General features: G+C 36.0%; 2 non-coding genes across 2 annotated transcripts; one reads left to right on the top strand and one right to left on the bottom strand.

The window, feature by feature from the left end:
* The first annotated feature begins 7734 nt into the window (after positions 1–7734).
* On the top strand, positions 7735–7805 carry TRNAG-GCC (transfer RNA glycine (anticodon GCC)). Its single transcript has one exon. It is a non-coding gene; the product is annotated as a tRNA-Gly (tRNA).
* Positions 7806–14668: 6863 nt separating this feature from the next.
* Positions 14669–14741, bottom strand: TRNAK-CUU (transfer RNA lysine (anticodon CUU)). The gene has a single exon. It is a non-coding gene; the product is annotated as a tRNA-Lys (tRNA).
* Positions 14742–22958: the final 8217 nt, after the last annotated feature.

The following is a 22958-nucleotide window of genomic DNA, read 5'->3' as shown; positions in this document are numbered from 1 at the left end:
AATTCACAAATAGAGGAAGATGGACAAGTCTCTCAAAAGCCGCAACCAAACATTAAGACTTACGTAACCACGACCACTCCGCCAGGAGTGGACGACTGAGAAGAAGAAGAAATTACCAAAATATGAATAGTAATAATACGCATAATTTAGGTTAAATTCATTGTTACATGCATAATAGAGAGTTGAGAGGTCTTTGCTCTGCATTGGGTAATAATATACTTAAAATAACACGAAGGTATTTAAATTAATTATACATAATTAAATTATTTACTTGCATATTTTTTATATAATCGCGTTCTATTTGGTTGTTATAATATTCAAATACTTTGATGGACGCGTTCTGGCAAAGATCTACGTAAACTTTTTAATTTAACTATGCATATTAACGCGTTTAGCGTTCTTTGACGACGTTATTTTGAAAATGATTCATTTTGAAATTTGTTTTTAATTGCCCAATTTTGTAAGATCTCTTTGTTCAGTCTATTTGAAACGACGAACGATTTGTTGACGAATATTGAAAACCTTAAATACTCGCCTGTTAGGTTGGTAGTATCTATTCCTTCAAATTCAAAATCATTTCTTACAACTTAGATGTCAGTATGACACACTTGTTGAATGTCAAAATACAAATAACAATGTTAACTCTACCACCGGTTCCAAAAAAAGCCACAGTCCTGAGAAGAACCGGCGAAACAAACTCAGCGGGCTTTTTTTTTTGTTTTTACTCAAATATTTTCTTTTTTTTAAATAAATAGAAATATTCACAATAAAAGAAAAAACAAGTCAAAAAAATACAATTAAAAAAAAAAAAATGAAAAATGAAAAGGCCAGGAGCGAGCGCCTCATTCCCACGTAGTGCCATCTAGTAAATAATCCTTAACTTTATAATATGCCTTGTTGCACAAACGTTCCATAACAGTTTTCTTAAATCTATGAACAGGTAGTAGTTGAACGTTTAGTGGGATCTTGTTGAAAAGTTGTACACCCAGCCCCCTAAAAGAGTTGCTTATTTTCTTAATTCGAGCCGCCGGCAACGCGAAATAAACATAATTAATCATTCTCTTACTTATTCCTTGTGGGCGTTTAAATTCCAACGCCTGCAAAGTTTCGATTTCGTCTCAGAACAAAATCTCTTTATAGAGCTGTTTTTAAATCGTCATGACTTTACCCACGGTTCCAAATGCAGTTTCATCGCTGAGGAGAATCAGCGAGACTCGAAGATAGTTTTTTTCTACTAAATTTACATCACACACAAAATATGCAATAGATTATTTTTATGATAAACTAGTATTTAACAAAGATAAGTTAGAAAGAAGGAATAGGCTTGCGTTATTGCGCTCTCGCTGACTGAGGAGTAGTGGTGTATGGGTTGCAGTTCTGTATGGAGGCATCTTCATGATAAACAGAAAACAAATTGTTCAATAAAATTTTGTGGTATTAATTGATACCCAAGACTATTGGCATCACAACGTGAATTCCGTTGCCAACCCCAATAATGACATTTTCGAAGTGTCAATTATCTAGCTGTCGCACACTGACAACCGGGTTGGCATGATTTGTTCGTGGCAAAACATGGCGGATGGTATCTAACCGTACGACCTCACAATGTACCTACTCACCACTAGAAAATATGGGTGGAACATGGCACTCACTCAGAGAACGCTTCTGCCTATTATTCGGTTAATTCTTTGGTCGCCTCTTACGACATCCACGATAGAAAATGGAAGGATGTTATCTTATACAGCCCAAGATTATTTGTATTCTAAGTTTTTTTTGGATGGCATTAGTACCGCCAATTTATACCGCGCTTCAATTTTAAACCCGCGTTTAAAAGGAAGATTTATTTTATTCCAAGTAATCAAGGCGTGTCTGCGTTTCCCGGTAACCTTTCGAGAGCAGGTGGATCGTGTTCTATCGGTCATTAGGAATAAAAAATCTCAGCCGCAAGACGTTCATTAGAATTTCTTGAAATGGGTAGGACGTGTTAGGGCACGAAAACTGATTCGACTTTTCATTTCGGAGTTGAAGCGTTGCGTGTTATCCAGTTTAAGCCACTTAACACAAGGCGGACCGTGAGCTGCCCTTCTGCGGACGTTGATAAAGAAAACTAGAGCGAAGCGACCAGCATCTAGCACTCTCCGACAAACTTCGGTATTAGTCTGTTCATCTCGATGCTCGATGAAAACTTCTTCAATTTTTGCTTCTAAATGAATTTGTACCGATTTTAAAGAAATGTCATTAAATTATGAACATGACGTAAATAAAATAAAAAAACACTGTTGATTTGCTGGGTCCAGGCAAAAGCAGGAACCCATACGCGCAATTTACAGCATAGGAAGCAGACAGATAACTGCAGCACGGCCACGCGTATTTGGGCACGCGTGCAAATTTGTTTTGAATTATATTGTGTACAATGAGGAAACAGTTTATAATCTCTGATCCTTCGAAGTACGTTCGCTAATTGGCTGTATACTAACATGGCCAAGTCACAGCTTAGCACTGAGAACTCCTTTCAAACGAGTAGAATTAATGCCAAGATCTGACAGTACCTGTGTTAAGAATGACACTTTGTAACGTATTTTTAGTGAATCCTGTGAATTATCTAGATGGGATAATTCAGCGTGTCCTCCTTTAAGTAGGTAATTATCGTAGTAATAATATTTCATGAATCTCATCAAACCTCAAGCCATTTTTGTTTTAATTGTCAAACGTTTTACACACACGGATAAAAATTAGTTCTTCGTAATTAAATTAAATTCGTAAAAAAATTTTGATACCGTCAAGTGGTGGAAGCTGTGGTTGGTACTGACGGAAATGGGTGTACCGCAACATCTTGTACACACCATCAGACGTCTGTACGAAGATGGCACGGCCGCTGTTCGTGTTGACAGTATTGACTCCGAACGCTTCAGCACACAGGCAGGCGTTAGGCAGGGCTGCATACTATCTCCTCTTTTATTTAATATATACACAGAGTATATAATGCGGATAGTTCTTGAAGATTGGGATAAAGGAATATCCGTTGGTGGTCGGAAAATATCAAACTTGAGATACGCCGATGATACTACCCTCTTGGCGTCAACCAGAGACGAAATCGAGGTGCTTCTTCGCCGGCTGGAGACTACAGCGTTGGATTTTGGACTTGCGATCAATCGTGATAAGACCAAAATGATGATCGTAGATCGTGCTAACATCAACCAACCGGAAGTCCAACATATAGCGGGATGCGAGGTGGTTAATAGCTATGTATATCTAGGCTCCACTATCACCAACGCTGGAGGCTGCGAAGATGAGATCCGAAGACGTTGCGCCGTGACAAGATCCTCAGTTGAGAGGCTAACAAAGATTTGGAGAGACCGCAGAATAACCAAAAATACAAAAGTTCGGTTAATGAGATGCCTGGTCTTTCCAATCTTTCTGTATGGGGCTGAGACGTGGACGCTGAGGATGCAAGACCGTCGTAAGATCGACGCACTAGAAATGTGGTGTTGGAGACGTCTCCTCAGAATTCCGTGGACCGCGCACCGTACCAACATTTCGATCCTGAAAGAGCTCAACATCAAGGAGAGACTATCGTCAACAGTCCAATTACGAATCCTCAAATTCTTCGGGCACATCACTCGTAATGAGGACTCCATTGAGCGGTTGGTGGTGCAAGGGAAAGTCGAGGGCAAAAGATCTCGCGGACGATCTCCAACACGATGGACCGACCTCATAAAATCTGTTACTCACTCCAACATAAATGCTTGCTCTCACTCTGCGAAACATCGTGCCACATGGCGTCGCATCGCGAGAGCATCGGTATCGCAGGATCCGACTGATGCATGACCACGACCACTCTGTCAAGAGTGTACGAATAGGAAGAATTAAATTACGACTGAACAATCATCGTTCTACATTGACTTTTCGTAAAGACAGTTAAAATGTTTGTGTACCTAGCACACAAACTTTCTTATTACTATAATTTGTGTCTTACAAAAGTTTATTTGCGAGATTCCATGGCTTTTTACGCGCCTTTGGACGAAAACGTACCCTACACGTTTGGCGGCAACGTGAGAAGTGTAGATGTGTTAATTGTTTTTTCAGCTTTTACGTGTAATAATCGATGGTAATACATAATTAATTATAAACAGTTGGGTATTTGTGATAGTGGCTTCTCGGCTCCTTCCAAAAAGTGCACTGAATTTTCATTTTATGCCACTCAGTAGTATTTTTCACACAAAAAACTACAATTAGGTACGTATCTCATAATAACAAGTATCTATTTAATAAATTATAAAAAAAAAACTCGACATTGTCAACAATAGTATTGCAAGGAGACGATTACCACACTAAAATAAAGGAGAAGAAGAAAAATAAAATTAAAATTAGAAACAGAAAATTTTTACCTGTTTAAATATAAATCAATATATTAAGTGTATAATCTATGATAGTGATTGTACTTCGGTATGCCACGTACAAACGAACCAAAAAGATTCATAGCGACAATTTATATTACTGTCAATTTATAAAACTATTTTATAAACGTATTGTATCAAATTGTATTTAAAAAAAAACGACCATACTTTATTCGTAAGTGCGTAATTTTGTTAGTTTAACATAATTATTATGTTTTGTTTGCCCGAACATTTCGGCTATGCCGTTTCGAAATCAAATTAATAATACGAACTGTCAATAAACATTTTATAACGTAATGAGGATAATAATATTAATTACCTCGAGCTGGCTGGTTATTTGTATCGCTATTAAACATTTTAGATTGAAATGGACCGTAATGTAAGGCGTATTTTAATTTGGCGTTCGACTAAAAAAACAACTGGCTGTTTGTTAACTCCTCCTGTACAAGCGTAGTTGTAATAGCCTCTGCTACCAGGGATTAGGTAGAGAAAAGAAAAAAAGTTAACTGCTCGTTGGAAGGTAGGTCTTGAACACATAATATAATGGTATTACCTTTTCTGTTTATCTTCAGCTTCTCTGTACCTCAAGTATTGTAGAATACTGCAAACCAAATCAATGATTAATCCGCTAGTCAAACCTGGCCCGCTTTTTTTGCTAATCTTTTATTTGACTTTGATCCGATCGCTACCAAATTCACAGGGTCACCAACCTCCCTGGGCCAATCTTAAGATTTCCTGAAAATATTATCGAAATCTGTCCAACCGTTTCGGAGTCGTCTATAGAGAGCACACACACACACACACACACACGCATACGCACACACACACACATACACACACACACACACACACACACACACACAAACACATATACACACTGAGTTTTATGTTGTCTGGCGTGTCCTTTTTACAAACAGGGCTAAAGATAAATTGTAATTAGTGGACAGCAGTTCAGTTGTGCTCCTCGAGTGAGAGAAATCTCCTAGAGAGAAATCCCCTCTATCCCAGACAGTTCTATTCCCAATTCCGCGCGGCGCGGTTGGCGTCATTGTCATTACAATCATTTTTTTTATTAAAGTATTTTCTTAAATGTATTCTCTCGATTTTGTCTGACAGTCCGACAATCACCATCAGGTGGGTCGTTTGTCTTCCTTCAAAGGTCATAACTAATAAATATCCGAACTTGCTAGAACGAGTATAAAAGAACATTCGAGAACGCGGACCAGCCAATCCCAGTATTCATTAGTTCGGGCACAATGCGGAATTGGGCAGACGACCTCGTCCCTGCGACCTTGCGCCCGAATATCCAACAGTTCGAATGGATAATAACGATAGTTTTATTAATTCACCGAATCTTCTTAGTCTGATAATCAGGCCGAGAATGTCCGTTATAAGTTTAAAAGTCCTAGTCGATGTTGCCCTTACAAAATCCAAAACTTAAATGAGGAATATAATGTTAAGTAATAACTTTTATGAAGTTGCAATTCAAATCGCTTAGTAAAGTTTTGACGAAAAACCTTTTATGGTGGCGATTTTGGAGATAGTCCTCTCTGGCTCTTTCCTGCAATGCGACTTTTAGCAAAGAATTTAAGGTTCTAATGAACATGACGTCATTATTGAATGTGGTACGTCTTTTTTTATTCAAGAAGGGTAAACGACCTCATGGTCACCGGAGTAACACATTGATACATTAGGTCTAAATCTCGATTGTATAATATTATAACGACTGTCTCAACCTTCAAACAAGGACGAATTAGGTACCTACTGCTTCGCGACAGAAATGAGCAGGGTGGCAAAACTATAATTTGCGTAATTACTGGTGGTAGGATTCGGTGTGAGTCCGCACGGGTAGATACCATCACCTTGCCTATTTCTGCCGTGAAGCAGTAGGTAATACGTTTCGGTTTGAAGGGTGGGACAGCCGTTGTAACTATACTGAGACCTTAGAACTTATATTTCAAGGTGGGTGGCGCATTTACGTTGTAGATGTCTATGGGCTCCAGTAACCACTTAACACCAGGTGGGCTGTGAACTCGTCCATCCATCTAAATAATAAGAAAAAAACCTACCTACCATTCAATTAAAAAAAAAGTATTATTGTTAAATTTTTTGTTTGAAATATCAGCTAGCACGAGGCTTGAGACTTCAAACACATCGTCCAGGGAGTTAAACTGCCTTCGTGTAACCCTAATGACCTCTGATATCATTCATTTAACTTCTAATTTAAATCAGCCACGAGTTCGTCGTCTATACTAATTAATATCTATTCGTTTAAGCACAACGTATTTTCTTAAAGTACACGGTAAGTAAAGACAAACACATCACTAATAAATTTATTGTCAAAGCGTGTCATATCTCAGCGATGTGGTCGTGGTGTTATCGAAAAATAAACGTCATTATAAAAATTTATAGGTACCTACATACATATATATATATCGTGGAGCAATGTGGCACGTAACCTGTTTGCCCGTTGAGAATAAACGTCATATCATTGTAATGTAAACGATAGTTGATTACGGCAATCATTCTTCTGACGAAACGTGAACACGGGGCTCTCGGTTGAATGGTCATTTGCAGTTATTTTAATCATTCTTACGACGTAAAGGATAATATTTAAGGTGAGGATTACATTACCGAGTTCTTCCGCAATAGATACCGACTAAACTGCATGACGAGATGAGTGAGTACATTAATCTAGAATTGGAGTTTGTATGTCGCGTATCCGACTTACCTAAACCGAGGAGGATAATATGAGAGGATGTATGAGTCGACTATTATCAAAGCCGGCAATGTGACTTTTGGACAATTATTGGTAAATCAGAAAAACGAATTATTGACTTTGTATTCCATTGGCAGTCACAAAACTCTTCTGAACGACATCTTAGATAAATAACAGGTTAAGTTTTAACCTTTATTTAATGTAGATTTTGAACCGTTTTCTTTGAAGGAGACGATTATATTCAAATCAATCTGTATTGACATATCAATAAATTTTTTTTGTCCAAATGCACAGATTGCCATCTTTGATAATAGACGACTCGTATCTACTATTTGCCAATGGAGATATACAGTGACAGAATGACAGTTTAGCTATTAGTGTGTTATTAAAATCATGATACGCCTACCGAAGTAGTAGGGTATTAGGGTAATGCACGCTAGTTCGTCTTGCAGGATAGTAAGTGGTACCTATTCGTGTGGGATTAAAATACGACAGATGTCATTAATAATTTATGATGCTTTACACTTTTCAAATAAAATATAAAAATTTATATTAATTAAATTTTAGTAGTGCATGCTTTGTGTTATACAATAGATTATTTTCTTCACTATTCCATACGCATCGGTGGTTCAGTGGTAGAATGCTCGCCTGCCACGCGGGCGGCCCGGGTTCGATTCCCGGCCGATGCAATTTTTTGCTCTTCTCCTACAACTTTTTAAGATCACAATTAAGTTTTGAAACAATATATTACTTTGTTTAGGTACGATTTCAACTTTTTTTGTAAATATCCTATAATACTAAATTGTACGCAGCATCCTATAATCTACTTTTCTGCAGAACAATATTTTATGTGATTCAGTATGATATACAGTATAACTAAGCATACAACTAAAAAAAAATCTTTCAAACTCCTAATATCAACCCAATCCAGTCAATCCTGTGATGTCAAAATCTTATTTTTTAGTATTTATTGAACTGTTCATCTAGTCACAATTGAATAGCTGATCCATTCACAGCTTTTTACGAAAATAATCATACATTTGATTTTTATAATGAGTTCTCTCTGTGAATATAAATACATAGATATTATCAATAAAACTTAATTAGATGCTGCACTAACATTTACGAAGTATAAAAATGGTAACGCTATCTGTTGGACAATTTTTTAAGCTGTTGCCGAAATGCTTTTACTACTTAGCCACAGATGTCGCCTTTTCATTTCCCAATCTTATTAATAGATGGCGCTTAAGTTTCAATGAAATACATAAATCCAAAATACAAATTCAATTTTGATTATAAAGTAATAATTAATTTAATAATAAACCGTTACAAGAATATATTTTTATTAGGTAAATATTTGACGCAAAATGCATAGTTAATTTAATATTCAACCAAAAAATAGTATTTATAGAATATTATATACAATATATGGATACCTATATAAAAAAAATTTTTAATGCTTATATGGGTGGATGATCTCACAGCCCACCAAGTGTTATGTGGTTACTGGAGCCCATAGATATCTACAACGTAAATGTGCCACTCACCTTGAGATATAAGTTCTAGGTCTCAACTTTCAAGTATAGTTACAACGCTGCCCCGCTCTTCAAACCGAAACGCATTACCGCTTCACGGCAGAAATAGGCGGGGTGGTGGTACCATACCGTGCGGACTCGCAAGAGGTCCTACCACCAGTAATGATAATAACACATATTATATTATACATTTTATGATAAATTGTCTTTAGTAGTATACTAACATGTTTGCCGAGTTTTATGATGAAGCAACTATTAGTAGCAAGAGAAAAAATTTCATTGAAACATACGTAATAAAAGCGAGTTAAAAATATTGCTTCATTTTATAATTCTTAACATTCAAACTATCAAAGATTAAAAAACTAAGAAAGTAATTGAAAAACTGCAAACCCATCGTATTTAGGTACATTTGTTTAAGAACATCACTTTAATACCTCTGTTAAGCCGTCCAAAATTCGATTTCCTTCGAAAATATAAACGGACGACAGAGCCATTGTGGGTGTGGATTACAGGATAATTGGACATTGTGTCTCTTAAGCAACGAGATTTCAGGGTAATATAAACGTAAACAAAAGGTAAAAAGACTTAAAACAAGGACGCTCGTTTAGGAACGTGCGCTCGCGGGATTAAAGATAATCCGATCGAAGCAATAAAGTTAATACTAACACGGTGTATACTTTAATTTATTACGTACTAAAATAATGCAATTCGCTTGAGTTGTACCACCGGAAATCGCACGAGATGTTCGTTTGTTAGGAAAACAAAAAGTACCAACAAAAAACACTTAGGATTCAATGTTATGGTAATATGAAAATTTTTGATATTGTTGTTTCTAAACGGCCGTCTGGTGTAGTGGTAAGTGACATGGTCACTAAACAAGGGGGTCGCGGGTTCGAATCCCGTCAAGGGAAGATATTTGTATGATAAATATAAATGTCTTTCCAGGATTATGGGTGTATATTAAATATATGTATGTGTATAATAAAAATATTATATTTATTTCCGTTATCTGGTACTTGTAACACAAGTTCTTTACGAACTTAGCACGGGACCAGTTAACGTGGCGTGATTGTTAGAACTGTCATTAGTATGCTCAAAAAATGGACATTCATAATGAAACCTAATGTTTGATGTACTTAACTGGAGTAGCTCCTTAGGCTACTGATACGATATCTTAGCCTAGCGGTAAGGTACGAAAAAATATCGGTTGTCTGTAAAGTCGGCTTACTGACGATAGTTGAACGTGACAACGTCGAAAATACTGATGGAATGGTTTCATTTTTGTATAGCAGCTGTCCACGCGGATGCATCGCTCACTCAAGTAGGAGAGAGACAGATGTCGAACGCTCCCGAATGCGGAGACGGAGGCTGACTGTGCCTCTTTGACACTCGGTGCACGCTCTCGCTTGTACTTCAAGCCTTAAATGGAACGCCTCAGAGCGAGGTAACGCCGCATGAGTCGTGTTTTTTGGTGCGTGCAGCCGGCTCTATCGAATTATAAGACGTTGTCACGTCAAAAAGTTAATGTAGGTAACTATTGAAAATTTTTCTTGTAAATAAAAAGTATCAGCACTCTATATTTTAAGGTTGGCTGACTATAACCTTTTTTATGTTAACTGAATTGGTTCTAAATTATGTATTATTTGTGAAGGTGTTTTAAAAAGATGATATTAATCTTTATCCAAATAAATACGTATTTAATAATAACATTCCAAGTATTTAATTTAAAATTAATTTTCCCTTTACATCATTTGATTTTAGAGAGAGAGAGAGAGAGAGAGAGAGAGAGAGAGAGAGAGAGAGAGAGAGAGAGAGAGAGAGAGAGAGTATTCTTTATTGTACATCAAAAAACAAATAAACAGTGCGATACATTAAACACAAAAAAGTACAATTGGCGGTCTTATCGCAAAGAGCGATCTCTTCCAGACAACCATCAGGTGGACAAGAATCATTTGAAAACGAACTACGCGCGGTGTATCATTCCAGTGAAATACATATACATATATGTACACAAACATAAACACATACATACACACATACATATCTCCGTAATGATTTTAATGAGTATCTTAGAAGATATCGCCGTTTTCAAATAACATCGCAGCAAAATAATGATCAAGCGCTTAATAATGATGTACAAGGCGCCGGCCAGCCGGTGCGTGGCGGCATAGATAAGAAGAATACGAGGGCGGCACTGAAAATTTCGGGAATTAACGAAGTGACACAACATTACTATTTAAAAATGTATTTATTGCTTTTCGAAGTATTCTCCGCGAAATTTGACACATTTTTCCATACGATGGAACCAATCATTGAAGCAACCATTCCATTCGGAAGTTGGGGTCTCCAAAATGGCCGTTTTGTAGGCGTCCACAGCTTCTTCAGGTGATGAAAATCTCTGTCCACGCAATTTATTCTTTATTTTAGGGAAAGTATAGAAATCATTAGGGCTTAGGTCGGGGCTGTACGTCGGATGGTCTAATAATTCTATGTTTTCTTGCTCTAAAAACTCTTTTGTTCTGTGCGCGGTGTGAGAACTCGCATTGTCGTGATGGAGGATGATGCGGCGGTTGCAGTTCTCTTTACGGAGTTCAGAAACGACCTGTGGCAAACAAATGCTAGCATACCATTCTGCATTAACCGTTCTTTGTCACTCAAGAGGAATAGTCGTAACATGGCCGGTTTTGGAGACAAACGTGGCCACCATTTTTTTTGCAACACTCCGTGAACGAACAATTTTTGTTGGCTTTAACTCATTTTCGAACACCCAAACTCGTGACTGGTTTTTTGTTTCGGGTTCGTACGCGTATATCCAGGATTCGTCACCTGATACAATGTTGTATACAGCATTTGATGATCCTGCGTGGAATCTTTCGAGAGTTCTGACGCACCAAGTAACGCGAGCCGTTTTTTGCTCTTCACAGAGTGAATGCGGTATCCATCGGGAAAACAACTTTTTTACACCTAATTGTTCATGCAAGATTATTTATATTTGACTCATGCCAATGTCTAAAGTTGCCTGAATTTCGCGGTATGTCACATGTCGATCTTCCTCAATCAGCTTACGCACAGCATCAACGTTTTATTGGGTGACTGCAGTTTTTGGACGACCTTGGCGGGGATCATCACTGAGCTTGACACGTCCACGTTGAAATTCAGCAAACCAGCGATAAATTGTGGTTTTGGATGGGGCTTCATCACCAAATGCAGAAATCATCCGGTCAACACACTGTTTTTGTGTTAAACCACTTCGAAAGTCATAATAAATCATCGCTCTTGAATTTTCTCGAGTCAATTCCATTTTCTCAACGACTAAACAAGTTTGACAAAACCTCGTGACAAGACCGAGAATCTTTTTTTAAATAAATAAATGGTATTCGATTTTTAAAACCAAGGAGTTTTCAATTAAAAAGATTTTAATATGACAAGAACAGTGGAAATATTCCATTCCCGATACTTTTAGTGCAGCCTAGTAACAAGAAACATCCAAATCACTTCAAGATATGCTTTGAAAATTGTAGATTTTTCTCGGTTTCTCCAGGATTCCATCATCATATCCTGATCCTTATGATTGCAGAACCATTTGGGAAGTCTACCCTTTTGAACAAAAAAATATCATAATCGGTTCAAGCATCCTCGAGAAATCGGCGAACATACATAGATAAAAAAATGGTGCTCGAATTGATAATTGAAATCGGTTAAAAAGCGTGATTTTGGTAGACAGCGGCTTTGCTCTGCCTTTTGGCATTACTAACGTCCATGAGCGGTGGTAACCACTCACCATCAGGTGGGCCGTGCTCAACTATTCATACGACAATGAAATAAAAAAACCCTTAAATAACCCCTTACATTCTATTATTTAAAAATATTTTCATCTCCGTAAATGAAGTCGAAGGTAAAATTTAGCGTTATCCCAAAGTAACTATTCCACGTGGACGAAGTCGCAGGCAAAACCTAGTTTTAAAAATAAAGTGCATGACCTAAAAGTTCTAAAATATTTGTTTTTTTTTTAATAATTATTTTATGACAGGATTAGGTAATTAAATATGAGGTGTTCGTAATCATATGCACAACATCTGAACTGTATATTATATTGTTAGCATAGTTTTATGAAATAATTAAAATTCGACCTTGGAATATTTTGTTTTGGGTGAAAAACACATTTTTTTAAATATAAAGAAACTAGCGACCCCGACAGACGTTGCCCTGCAAAAATTCATTCAAGTCGATCCAGCTGAATAGTTGTAGTATAGATAAATAAACTAGATACCGACTGCAGCGCCATCTTCCGGGCTGATTTGTGAATTTAAACCATTCAGAGTGCCATCCAATACAAAAAAAATCATTCAAATCAGTGACAAACACACGCACAGAAAAAATATATAATATACTAGTTGACCCAGCAAACGTTGTTTTGCCATATTTAAGATTTGTAGAGAATTTCTAGTATACAAAAAAAACTAACTTATTGTAAGTGTGTAAGGATGTGGTAAATGAGTGAAAGAGGCATGTAGCGCTGTGAACGATGAGGAAATATAAAAAGAACCAAACCTCATTGAATCACATAATGCCTTATTATAACATAAAAAAAATGTCTAAGAAATAAAAAATAAATGTTAGAGGTGGACAACCCTTATCACTTAGGGGTATGAAGAATAGATAATAGCCGATTCTCAGACCTAATGAACATGCTTATAAAATTTCATAAAAGTGGGTCAAACCGTTTCAGAGGAGTATGGTAACTAACATTGTTACACGAGAATTTTATATATATAGAGATAAAATATAAAGATAAAGCTAGTCTTGGCATATAGAAATAGTTTATTCATTTATTTTGTTTATATTATACTTATTTTTCAATTACCACTTAAGTTTATCGTACTGTTGAAGCTTTCGTATGGAACGTACGCTTAGTGCGAGCTTTTTAACTTCTCGATCACGTAAAAGTCAACTCAGATTTGTATGAAGTTGGAACAGCTTCCGTTTTTATGTCGTTAGGGTTAAAAAACTCGCACAAAGCACATGTGAATTATCTTCTCTTGGTTACATAATGAATAATTTCTCTTATCACATTTTACGTCGCAGACGGACAATGTCGGTGGTGATTCAGTACTCATGACACACCCTACAGTTATGTTATTGATTGTAAATTATAAAAAAAAAATGTGCCCACATGAACACAGGACGGGATGTGAGTGTTTCAATGCAATGTCTGTCCAGAATTATTAGAATTGAACTTTGGTTAGATCTTGTTGATTTTCCTTTATTACAACCAACACAATTTATTGTTACGTTTTTTTTACGCAATTTATTTATAGTTTGTGCATTTCCAGAGGTCTTTTTTGCCACGTACCATCCGGCTATGGAATGAGCTTCCCTCCACGGTGTTTCCCGAGCGCTATGACATGTCCTTCTTCAAACGAGGCTTGTGGAGAGTATTAAGCGGTAGGCAGCGGCTTGGCTCTGCCCCTGGCATTGCTGAAGTCCATGGGCGACGGTAACCACTCACCATCTGGTGGGTGGGTGGCCATAAAAGTCATTTTAATTTGAATCACATCGTTATCATTTTTCATTCACAAATATTTCACTTTCTCCCGCGAAATCTGAGAAAGCAATATCCGTCTGTCCTATCACGAACTTCAACGCTTCATAAAAATCAATTATACTAAAATCGAGTACCTATACAAAAATTTCAAACAGTCATTGCTATGACTGTTCAAACCTAAACTGCACTGAATGATTTAAATGAATCATTACTTTCCCAGTTAGTTCGTCATATTATTATTATTTATAACGACCGCTTGTTCTAACAATGAAGTGGCGGTAACTGGTGACTGTCGTGAATGAAAATAAGCAAATTGTGGTAACAGCCATTTTACAGTGACCTCACTATTAAAATTTATTTCGGATAAAAAGGTTGCAAATTGTGTACTCTCATACTCATACACAAAAAAAAGTCTGCAATATTATTTTTTGAAAAAACAAATTAAAAATAAACCTGAGATCAAAATGTATATCGCCCAACGTGGGGCTCGAACCCACGACCCTGAGATTAAGAGTCTCATGCTCTACCGACTGAGCTAGCCGGGCTATCCATTGCTGTTAAAAATAGCTGATAGGTTTTCAAAAGAAAATCTTCATACATACCAGGAAGATTATGAACTGACGAAATTGTACTACAAAGCTTATTACAGATGTCATAAGGCACCTAATTGTAATCAATGATATAATCCCCAATGATAGAGTCGAAATTTCAACCATAAGTACTCACGATTTAGATTAACTTTGTGTATTAAATTGTCTCTATTTTGTTATGAATATTTAAAAATAAACTAACAATATACAAATGATATGTTGACATCACTAAATCTTGTTAACGGCTACGCCATAACAAAGATAGACAGTTATTTTTTGTTTATTTAAAATTACATTATTAATGTTACAACCGCTGTATATATTTAAGCAAAATAATAATATTTTAACGTTAAAAGCAGGCAGTTTCAAACGTAATTGCCTCTTGTAACATCATATGGCGTGAGCTTTTCTGTATGGAGAGCAGAGTCGCATTAAGATACAAGTGAAACATCCATATAATGGCTATAGACTGGCAGTATTTACTTCCTGATATCTTATTACCACTTAACATAAGGTGGGATTTAAGCTCATAATTCCCGAGCAAAAAATCCAGCAGTATACCGCGTATATTTAAGAACCATATTTCACTCACAGTGAAGTTCAAGAGCTAAATTCGTGTCACAGCGAAAACACGACAAAATGCGTGCGTGGCGCCACATTTTGTTAGATTGTACTGGCAGCAACAAAAGAGTTAGCGTTTTTGCTTCGTACACTTGAGGCCGGCAAAAGATAGGCGATTATCGATTAATCGCGATATTGTATTGTGATACCTCACTTGACAATCTTTACGTGTGCTCGCAAGAGTGCATCTCGCCTATCTATCTTTTTCTGTAGCGAATGTCATGCGTTCCAGTTTGAAGTGTGAAACAGCCATAATGCTGTATAACTGAGGATTTGACCCTCTATCTCGAGATAGCAGTATTCCTATTGTGACCTCTACTAGCTCCAGTAACCTATTAAAATCATAGGCCGTGAACTCGTGCAGAGAAATCAAGAATATTGATGGTATAATAAAACCTATATGCATGGTTTAACCTCGTGTTTATTATTTTCTTTTTATAATTCTCGATGTTTCGAACACTAGTTACAGTATAAGTTTAAGTGATACGCCACTGGTATTGATATCGATAGCGTACCGATATTTCTGTAACACGTTATCACCAGTAATTGTACTACTGGTAATATTAGTATCACCACTGAGCCTATGTCACGGGGTTTTCCCCGGTCGAGGGGTAACAGACCGGATTATGTCAGACTTCGGCGTCTCCAGAGAAGCATGAGAGAAGAGGAAGACCGAGGTCCTCCGCCTCCTCCAATTTCCCCTAGGAGACTACGCCTTGAAAAAGGCGCGCCAACTATATAATGCCTACATTATGCATGAATCGTGTGGTGTTGAGTGGATATCAAGAAGAAAAGCTATTATTCCACTCTTCAAGCCTGAACACATTGCATCGTCGCTTGGCTACGATGTAATATCCTTGTGAATTCTAGCCACGTTTCGTTGTGACTACAGCGCCAAATGGCATACAGCTATTTATTGAAACTACTCCATTGATGCTGGAGGTTTTCCGCGAAGTACTCACAACTGTTCCAAGTTTCAACTGTTTTCACGCTAAATCTGAGATACCTATTCGATATTTTTCTTTACAAATGTTATACGTGAATTTTTTTTTATTCTAGATATTGTACTTACGAAGAGATCCTATTTAGTACTGAGTCACAGAATGAGTTCCGGAATAAATATATCTAAGATTGCAGCACCTTATTTATGGCCACTGCTCTTCTGGTGTTTGGTCTGGTGGTTCTATTTCCATAATGCCCTTCATGAAGCAAAGGATCGCGGCAGATGGAGGGAAGTCGTATGGGAGAAACTGATGCAGCGGGGGAGTCTCGACCCTCAGTAATGAGGAAAACGACGCGAGAAGGAAGGAAGGAAGAAGCTCTTCTGGTGTTAAGTAGCTTGTGATCCGAGGTCATTGACATTACAACTTGAATGACAATATTACTCTGCGTAAGAATAAAACGGCCGTATCCAAGAATATGTTCTAATATAGGAATATTTAAGCTATTCCGTTCACTGTCACTCAGTTTCAAAGATAATATATCGTATATTTAAGTATTATATTTAAACCAAGAGTAATTACATCGCATTTATCAATAAGGTCATAAAGTCGTTAACTTTTGTCCGCGATGTTACATGATTAATATGCAACACACACGGCGCGAAGGAAATGGCACGCTTTGACAGTTAGAGTCAGCAACCAAGCAACGCCGATGACCTAAGTCAGACCTGAGACCACACACTACATTGACCTTATAAAGGAAATGATACGAAAGTGACATATTATAGTGTTGTTATCATAAATGTTCGCTAACAAAATGCGTTTTAGTTAAATAATTTGAATGCGACCTTGCAGGCATCATTTAGATATTTTTTTAGGTAGATGAGCTTGTAGCTTACCTGAGGGTAAGTTGTCAACATCGCTCGTGGACATCAGCAATTCCCATCAAGCTATTGCTTCTTAAGTCATCAAGAAAATAGGCATAAAATAGGCATCAAATTTTATTACATTAGAATTTCACGGCTTGCGATGATCGTAAACAGTTTTACGGAAATAGTTAGAAATTATTTTATGCAAATTGTAAATGTTAGATCAAGCCCTTGATTCGTTTCAAAAAGGGACACTTCAATTATCAGAAGAAAATATTATAGTAAAATTGCTAAAAGCTACATACATAATATATTTAAAGTTATATAATTGATACCACTCGTAGACAAACCCGCCCCGCTTTGCTGGCGGAGCTTTGATTTGTCTTTGGCACTACTAAACTACACAGTATCATCCGCTAGGCCAATGTCAAGATCCCCTAAAAAAATCCTCGAAATCGGTCCAGCCGTCTAGTCTATAGAGGATATACATAGATACACATCCACTTTTGTATGCTTAGATTTAATGTTGAAAATAAATTCACCAACAAAAAAAAATTATAATAAAACAAGGCAGACTTGACTCGTACATGAGTTTTATTATAGTAAACAAACAAAATATAGCAATCAAAAGTATTAAAGAAAGATAAAATTGTGCAACATAAAAACGTTAAAATTAAATATGGTAATGAAATGTTTCAATTCCTTTAACAACGGGAATTTTGATCACATTCAATAAAATCGACAGGAGCATCTCTGAAATGACCCGATTCTATTCTCAGAAGCCATGAATGTAGGTTAGTGCTCCCGGATGTGGGCTGTTCGATTCTATTGTCCAAATTTCGGACAAGGGCTGATCTAAGTATTAAACTACCTAAACCAGATGATGTCCGCTACGTCATATGTTAAGATGATATGATTAATTTTAGCGGTGTTGAGTTTTAATTGGCGTATAAACTATACGCCGATCCTGAGAAAAGAAATCGACATTTCAATTGTTGTAGAATATTTATGGGGGAGAGCCAAACGTTCATTGGATTGGATCGCTTAAGACGGGCAATAATTTGGTTCATTTGTTTTAAAGGACAATTATTCATTAAGACTAGTTTTATCTGTACTACCTAATATATATATTTCACATAGTACTTACTTTATATTCTATTCGTAAAGCCAATGTTTACTGGGAGGGATCGATAACATGATGTATTTATAAAAGAGTGATAAACATTTTATTTATAAATTTAGTTGGACTTAAAAAAAAATGAACAGTCGCTTAACAAAACGCTGGCTGTTTGTTAAAAAAAAAAAAAAGCCAACAAAAGTGTTGATCGTCATCTCATTGTGGGGTATTTAGTTGGTAAGAGTCATAAAATATGTAAAGGTTTTTTTTTTAATTTTACCCTCACAGCCTGAACTGAAAACAATGGCTTAGAGTAGTGACAGACTTTTTTCTCCGAAAAAATGCGGTTTCAGTTCGATGAATCAGAATATAAATTTCCGTTTTACGTCAGGATTAGTTTACAATTGACCTACAACTAATTAAAGGTAACCGGTAATTGTTTTGCGGTTGTTCAGACGTGCGTTTGTTCTTGTACGTTCGGTGGCCGGTATTCCCTTTGAATCATCCGTCAGAGTTGAAGAAACGAAAACGAAACCGCCTTTTTTAATACCGTTAAGTTTTAAGAATTCACATGCCGCCGGTTTGTGAGTAGGTACAGTATTAAAATGCAACGGTGACTCACGATCATTTGGACGGTTCTAACTACAGTCGGTTAGGGTAGCTTTAATATTACTGGGTAAAATTGATATTCTATTTATTTAGATATTTGTAAAATAGTATAATATTAGTTTAATGTCTTGCATTTTTTGTACGATCATTTTTTTATGAATATACTAGGTGATCCGGCAGACTTCGTAGTGCCTCAATCGATAAATAAAAGACCTAAACTTTTGTAAAAAATAAACATAAAACAAACAAAAGAAATCCGTCCGACGAGGGACACATCAAAGGAAAAACAAATTTGTTATTTTTATTTAATTCCGGGCATTTTCATATTTATCTACCTTTTAAACCTTCTCTGGACTTCCACAAATAATTCAAGACCAAAATTAGCCAAATCGGTCCAGCCGTTCTCGAGTTTTAGTGAGACTAACGAACAGCAATTTATTTTTATATATACTTATATAGATGTATGTGGATAGGGAAATTGCTGATGGTCCACCCGATGTGTGGCTCAACTATTAGATTAAAGTCTCTCAATTCTATCTTATAATGTCTCATAATTACGGAAAATTTAAAACTTTTACGGTCTTATTTTAATAACTTAATTTCAAATCTTATTCCTTGGTAGTGGAAGTCGTTCGAAAGTTAAGTATGTGTTCGTTTAGAAAACTTGGTATCTGTGGAGTTTGTACGTCGGTGTTTGTAAAAACTTACCAAGCGAAAATTGTACAAAATAGGATAAACTCTTAGAATAAGTTTAGTTATAGATTTTTTTCGGAATAAATAAATAAATATTTAAATATACACCGGAAGTATACTTCTATCAATGTTACCCAAACGATTTAAAGTTATCTAAATGAACTGTAAACGGGACGTGCAATTAAAAGAATCTGATTGATGTTTTTATTGAAATCATTATGGATGTCTTCGATAAGGCAGTAAGTAAGATCGAGTACGCGTAAAAAACGACTTTTATTATCGACACATTTTAACTGTAAATAATCAGATATTATGTAGAATAATTCTGAATTTCTTTAAAAAAGAATTTCGTGTTTGGTTCTTTACAATAATTGACTGATTAATACGAAGCACCTAGTAACGAAACCATATTGTCTTTTGTCGTGAAGAAGGCTACCTGAATGATAATGTATCAAACTATTCAAATCAAACAGGTCTCTGTAGCACCTCCGGGGCCTCGGTAGATCGGATTTCAAGGCCCCAAAAGCTGTCTTCAAGGAAATAGCCAAACTGAAAGAGTTCGATCAGTAAGAAATACATGTAAATTTTTCAATAACGTATGCCATAAAATGCAATTATGGTTAATGTGTCCGTCATTACATTCACTTGTCGGTGCGAAGACAGGATCGTATTATTCACAAAATGCGGGGTGGCTACACGTTGTGACAAGCCTATTAAAAGATCTTACACGATAATTGTCTATCTATTAAAACTGGTATGTATTATTGGGACCCACCAAATCAAAACTAAAATGGGGTCCCCTAAATGAGTACAGTAGGTTAGCCTCGAGTAGAGAGATGAAGGGACATCTTGAGACGCGTCAAGTATGTTCCATCCAGCATTATATGATGACTAGCTGTACCCGTCTGCTTCGCTGGGCATTTAAAATTAACATTATTATTTCTAACCCCCATAAAGATTCTCATCATTAACGCCTCCGCAACTGGTGTAGGGAGTCCAATATTCAAATAAATATTAGCCTATCCATTAAGCACATGAATATTCTATATGGATACCAAGTTTCAAGACAATCAGATGCATGGCTTAGTAGTTAAAACGGAACATCCGTCAAAACCACTGTAGATTTATATATTAGTATAGATTACGACCACTCTGTCAAAAGTGACACGATTGAGAAGAAGAAGTGAGTCGACTATTATCAAAGGCGGCAATCTGACTTTTGGACAATGATTGGTAAATCAGAAAAACGAATTATTGACTTTGTATTCCATTGGCAGTCACAAAACTCTTCGGAACGACATCTTAGATAAATAACAGGTTAACTATTAACCTTTATTTAATGCAGGTTTTGAACCGTATTCTTTGAAGGAGACGATTATATTCAAATAAATCTGTATTGACATATCAATAAAATTTTTTTGTCCAAATGTACAGATTGCCGCCTTTGATAATAGACGACTCAAGTATCGGTCTCCTTGATCTACGACTACCGTACTCTGCCAGTATTGAAAGATACACTATTGTTACAGTATTATTTGGAATCCCACTGCTCTTAGTGTACGCTGCATTTTTAAAACAGTATTCAGACGACGCAGAAGAAAAGAGTTCTCGAGTTTGTCAAATTTATTTCTATCCACTTACTTTTTCTAATGTTAATAATGAAAAACTGTGAATGATAACAAATAACAGAGGTTAGTCTGGCTACTAGAATAAAGGACAATATTAATAAAGTATTTGAATATATTATGTAATTCAAAGGGCTGTGTAAATTTTATACCAAATAATTAAGGTTTCACTATTCAAATTTATAACAATGTACCCCTTCTGTAAGTGACATTTTAATTAATAATCTGAATTTCAGTGAATACGAATTTGTGTTACTATAAAAAAGCTGTATTTATGGCAAATAAATAACAGTATTTATATCTCAAAATCATCGCATATTTTTCAATTCCAAGTGTAAAAAGCACATTAATTCCACATACATCTTATAATTCCAATATTGATGGAAAAATAAAATTAATATATATCATTATGTCGTCGCCATTTAAAAATGTCGCAGGCCATATCACAAAACAAATACAGTTGAAGTATATAAAAATGAGAATGAAGGTATAATATGCGAGTGTAATTCCTAAAATTATGGTTACTGCACTGTGAATTGAATCTGATGAGCACGAGTAGTTCATAATTAATTTAGTGTTCAAAGATTTACAAGTTACGATTATTATGTCTTGAGATCTCTCTATATTGCACTAGTATAACATTATTTATGATCCTTTGTGACACAGAGTAATAGCTGCATTAGTTTTTTTTTCCATACGAATTAAGTGATGATTTGTTATTTATTTTCACAACACATCATCATCATCATCATCATTCTCCTGCCCTTCTCCCAGTCACCTGGGGTCGACGCAACATGTTTTCTTTTTCCATACTTCTCTATCATATATCATTTCTTCGCTCACTCCCCTCTTACACATATCGTCTTTCACGCAATCCATCCGTTTCTTCTTAGGTCTACCCCTTTCTCTATATCCTTCCATATTCATAGTTAACATTCTCTTACCAACCTCATTTTCTTTTCGTCTCATCACATGTCCATACCATCCCAAATGCTCACTTCTCAGCTTTTTTATTCACAACAAATATAGTTTATATTCATATTAATCGATAGGAACACCGCGCGTAATTTGTTTCCTAAAGTAATTTTTGTCCACTTGACAGTTGCCTGGAAGAGGTCGCTCTTAGTGATAAGACCGCCCATTGTACTTTTTTTGTATTTAAGGTTTTGCATTTTATTTTTATTTTGTGTACAATAAAGTATACTCTCTCTCTCTCTCTTTCTCTCTCTTTACCCCAGCAATATTTTGTACAAATACTTACTTATTTATGTATGTACATGAAGTTTTCCTGGAAAATTAAATAACAACAAATAGATCAATATTAAACTAGTTTTATCAAAATCTCATATTCATTAGTATAGATACAGTTTTTCCGTGAACTCTAAAATATCGTTCGTAATATTCTTAAGGCCTATGCAATATGAAGTTTCTTTTAACAATAAATCTAAAATTAAGCATTTGAAACCAACTTCACGCTTGTGAATAATGCGGACATTGACCACGGTGGTATATTTTTAGATAATTGCTAAATTTGCTTTTCCAGGTATAATGTAAGCTTGCACATCTGAAAATATCTACGAGTATTAGACGATAGTATACGATTAATTTTATGGTTTGTTTTACGTAGGATTAAAAAAATGGATTTAAAAAAAACGTTGTCTATGGATGGCCTGACGAGATCGCGAGCCACCTTTTGT

Source organism: Bombyx mandarina, chromosome 08 (assembly GCF_030267445.1).
Source record: "Bombyx mandarina strain Sakado chromosome 08, ASM3026744v2".
Classification (NCBI taxonomy): Eukaryota; Metazoa; Arthropoda; class Insecta; order Lepidoptera; family Bombycidae; genus Bombyx; species Bombyx mandarina.
Note: the sequence above shows the minus strand (reverse complement) of the source record. Positions and strands in the feature narration are given on the sequence as shown.